We start from the raw sequence: 5,270 nt of genomic DNA on the forward strand, positions 1-5,270 counted from the left end.
GATGCTGCTTTTGGCTTCAAAAACTCCACAACTGTTGAGCAAGAAAACAGATTTTATTTTCAATGGTTGACTTCAATCAGAGGTGACACAAACACACACATGTACATGCATGAAAGGCAATAATGGACTCACTGCTACATTATGTAGAGTAAAAATAATCCACTCTAAATACCTTGAGGGTGTCGCGTACTGTCACGTCTGTGTGCCGCAGCACCAGGTTTAGCGCTCAGCAGTTGAGTTGCTAGACGCTTTTCATTTCACGCCACTGTCACCTTTCACAACGGAGAAAGAGAAAAAAAAAACACATGATAAGTTAGTTTACAGCAAAAATGAAGTGCTAGCACTCACATAAAACTGCTGTGAATGTGAGGTTTAGCATTTCTTGACTGAGCTCAGCCCTTTTGAGTTGATATTGAAAATCAACATCCTGTTGTCAGAGCTGACCTAAGGATTTCCGTGTGTACAGTGTAGAGCTCAGATTAGGGGGAATAATCGAAATTATTTTTGTCCTAAAACACACGGTTTTCGACACGACTTTTTAAAAGGCAAATTGTGTATATATTCATGATTAATTCATCCGATTATTTTACTATTATCTCTGATTTTGTCCTTCCAACCTGCAAATAGATTGTTAAGAACAACATGAAAAATGGAAATCTTTACATTGCACTAATACTCCACCTTCTTCTGTACCTGCATCACAACAACTGTTCTGAATCGATAAGTTGCTTTGTATTTCAAACAATTACAATTTAATTTTAGCTTTTTACCGGCTTCAGTCTTTACCAAATCTATTACACTTTCTTTAGAACAGGACAAACAATTGTGCAATATTTGAATGACAACAAAACGCACGACAAATTGTGAATAACAAAAACAAACAAGAAAGAAAGTGAGGGTGATTTTCTTTTCTATTATGAAATGTTTTTTACAAATTGTATATATCATTATTTCACTATCAGTAATGTGGATGACGCTAAAGGTCGACTATTGTGGGTTTTTCAGCAGATGCCGATTTAAAAACAAAAACCAGTGCAGATGATGACCAATAACTGTTTGTTTTTTACTCATTCAAATAAAATACAACTGTTTAACAATTTGTTATATAAACTAAATGTTAAATACATGAACTGGTAATCAAAATACTAACAAAAAGCCTGATTCTCCTCTAGATAACACTAATGACATTTTCGCTTTAGTGATGAAGGGCAAAGCAAGTGTTTAGCATTTTTGGCTCGATGCAACAGTCATGATGAAATGACTTTTTCATTTTTTTCTTTTGCACATTGGATCAAATCATCTCTGCTCAGCTAAAAATATCACCTAAAACATGGTGAAACTGAGCATTAAGCACAAATTTAAAGGGACAGACGACCTGCTTGCATCAGGATGTCCCTACAGAAGGTGAGTCACACTTCACACATGGCTTTGGATGAACTCTTTTGACCGACCGAGGCCTTAAAAGCAGGTTGCACGATGTGAGCATCGCACAGCCAGTGCAGTTGCACAGTTACCATTCGATGAAAGCGGTCGTACGTCTTATTTCAACCTTGTGCAGTTATGCACATACAGTAACGTGGCAGCGCGAGATTGCTTTTCAGCAAATATGTGGCAATCAGCCTAAAAGGTGTTGTTCGAGCTGACACTGCAAAGCACTGGTGGGATAACGTGACTATTTTGAATGGCTTCTAATCCGCAGTAATCTGGCTACTTGGCCACAGTTAACTCAATCCTGGGAGCAACAAACCCCCTCCTGTGCCTTCACACAGAAAAACACACACAGCACAGAAAGGAACATTCTGCAATGTGGGATTATGTACTATAATAGTGGATATTGCGATAAAAGGCATTCATTATAAATTGATTGTAGTGAATTTCCACCATCAGACTCATCGTGATATTTCACCAGTGACTTCAAATTGAGTCCACTTTGCTAATATACAGTCTTAGTGATTTGTGCATGTTTGATAATTGAAGCGTTATGTTCCATCATCCGGGAAAAACAGAACACGCAAACAGAGACGGCGGAAGCTGACACGTTGACTAAAGTGGACGGGTATCACTTCCGATGCCGCGACAGATGCACACTACGCAACTGATACGTATTCAGTGGAATCCCGGGACACTTTGAAAAACTATCTGAGCAACGGAGATGTTCAGATTTAAAAGGATGTGTAGTAAATCTGATCAGAATCGCATTTGAAGGCCGGGACACGGGACATAGCGTCAGAAGACGACAGGAAATAGCGGGAAAACCTAAACGACGACGCCAAAGTCGTCTTCACCCATACTCGTCTTTTCTTTCTTTGATTTCTCAGGGCAGATATCTGTGCAATCAACAAAAGCAAACTATCTCCGTCGTCCATGTTTGTTTATCCTTTGCACTGCCACTAACGTAAACTCAAGACCTATGGTGGCCTTCACATACAAGAAAGAACGTTGAGACATGCCTTTTTTTTTTTTTTTACATGCAATCATGCAGGATACAAAATTATCGCCAACATTAAAGGTGCATTATGTAATTAATCTAAAGCAACTGGCCATACAATCTTCCTAATATGTCACAGAGACTCAGGAATAATGTTCATATAACAAACTGAACTCACCAACAACAACACTGCAGCCAAAAATATTTGCATTAAAAAAATCTTTTGCAGACTACAAATCATGTTTATGTTTTGAAATCATGTTTTGGCATGTGGCGCCACCTACTGCCGTCTACCAAAAATTGCAGTCAGTAGAGTCTCAGCTGCCGAGCCACCACGGGTTGCCAGTTACGTCAGAAAACGAAACCTAAAAGACCTCGGCATTTTGAATTTGAGTGTAGTAACCGTTTTTGGCCACATTCTTGCATATGGCGCCTTTAAAATACAGCGGCGTAAACAGACCGAGCAAAGTCAGATGTAAGACAGACTTTTCACAGGACACAGATTAATAAGATACATCACCCTCTTCCTTACGGTTACTTCACACCGACACTGAAATTAGACTATTATTTTTCCACTTATTTGTTTAATTTTTGATGATGACCCTCCAAGTTCCACCAGAGGAAGCTCAAGTACCACCGTACCACAATTTGAGAACCATGGGTTTACAGTATAAACTATAGAATATGTATATAGTTTTTTTTTTATTATACTCCATCAATATAAACTTGGTTCAGCCACGTGCACTTATATAAACGATATTAAGGCATATTTTTTGACTAAAAAAATGACTAAATTCCTATTTGAGTACTGTTGTTCAGGATAATACAGACCCAGACTTTAACTTGTCCTCGTCTCTGAGCTGCGAGGTCAACATTTAACGCTGAATTCTAAACACATTTTAAGCAGCAGGACAACACGAGTCTCAACTTGGTGATTACTGCACGTTTGTGGCCTTAATTTTTGCGCTCGCCTGTCTGTTTACGCCTCTGGTCGTCAGTAGCAACCGCCGTAGCAACAAAAGGCAGAAAGAAATCCTGAGAAATTAATCCGCTGCTGCTGCTGACGACAACGACGGTGGTGGTGATGATGATGATGATGATGATGATGAGTCGGCCTCTGTCGGCCGCCAGGTGTATCTAATCACCAATCACGTGCATAATCAATGAGCCTGATCGATAATCTGAACAACACTCAACAACAGTGACTTATATAAAATGGTGTTTTCATTATGAGGGCGTTTAACGACGGGGTCGTAAATAAAATAGGGGGAGAAAAAAAGTTGAGGTGTGATTCCAGCAGTGACGAGCCCGTGTCCCCCAGGACTCTGCTGGGTGTCTGTTGCGTTAATACTCACTCTGCCTGCAATGCGTGGCTCCATGGAGCTGCCGGGGACTCTCTCCTGGCTTCCCTCTCATTCCGTCTCCCATACAAAGGCAGAAAATCCCCGCTAAGGTGGAGGGAAAACACCCGGCGACACGCAGCTGTTCCGGGCTCCCACCCGCATCCCCACTATAGCCCGTTAACTTGGACCACAACCCGCCGCTGAGTGCTGCCGGCTCTGTGCGCACATCCCCGCCGACTGTCCAGCAATGTCCACTGCCTCCGGCAACCGCATTCCCACATTCACAACGGAGGTTCACGGCCGAGCGTCGACGGAAACACCCGAGTTCACCTCGGCGCACCTGCTCTGGCGTTAGAGTGAACGTTGACTCCGCCTGGCGGACACCTAGGAGAATTACATGGAGGAATATAAACAGCCATTTCTTTTCTTTTCTCTTCTTTCTTTTTTAAAAGAAAAGAAAACAGTCAGAATTCCTAGAGAAAAAACCTCAGAATTCTGGCTTTTAAAAAAATGAATTAAAAAAAAAAATCACATTTGGCTTTTCAAGTCTTTTCTTCTTAGATTAATACAATACTTACAATAACATATGGTATGCAAGTATTTAACAAACTGATTATGATCCACTGTGATTATGATGATTAGTGGTGTTGTTATTATGGCTATGATTATAAATATTCTAATTCATCCATTTTTATTTTTGTACCACACCACCCATATTTTGTGTTAAGTCCATTACAGTTCAAATGTATTTGTATCAAGAAAATATCAAGTGTATAGACATGCATGAATAAATTCTCATGTATAATAATCAGGACTAAGTAACTTATAATGAAATAAATAACTATATGTGAGTCCTCTAATCTTGTCAAATCTTGTCTATGTGATAACTCTTATTTAGTGTCCTTGACATGAATGTGCATTTAAGTATTTCACATTTTATATTTGACAAATTGATCAAATATGTAGAGCTATAAACATTTGAAAAGGTGAAACATTCCCAGAGTCCAGAGTATACTGCATGAAAAAAGCTTTTTTTTTATTACAAGAGAAATAGAAAAGATAAAAGCATTGTTGGCATCATAGAGGCTCATCACAGCACACAAGCACCACAGATACAATAACCAATATAAAGGACGTGGAGGAAGAGACAAAGAATATGGACAATATAATGAGTCATGTAGGAACCAGAATGAAAACACGAGCAGCACTGAGAACAGAGCCACGATCACAGAGCATCTATAAAAAAACGTCGGTCCATGAAGGCATCATGGAGAGTTTATCAAACCACAGAGGTCTATAGAGAAGTCCGGTGGGCGTCAGACGTCTTAATGTTCACAAAGACGAGAAAGACAAATACTTAATCGCACCCTTCTGTGGAGCTCGTCTACATCCTGGTCCTCAAACACCATAAATTTAGTTTCATTCCAAACTGAGATGTCCATAATGTGACAAATGTAAGTGCCAGTCGGCCTTGACGCAGAATGGGTTCTGATGTTATA

The sequence above is a fragment of the Microchirus variegatus genome, assembly GCF_963457635.1.
Source record: "Microchirus variegatus genome assembly, chromosome: 23".
NCBI classification, from domain to species: Eukaryota; Metazoa; Chordata; class Actinopteri; order Pleuronectiformes; family Soleidae; genus Microchirus; species Microchirus variegatus.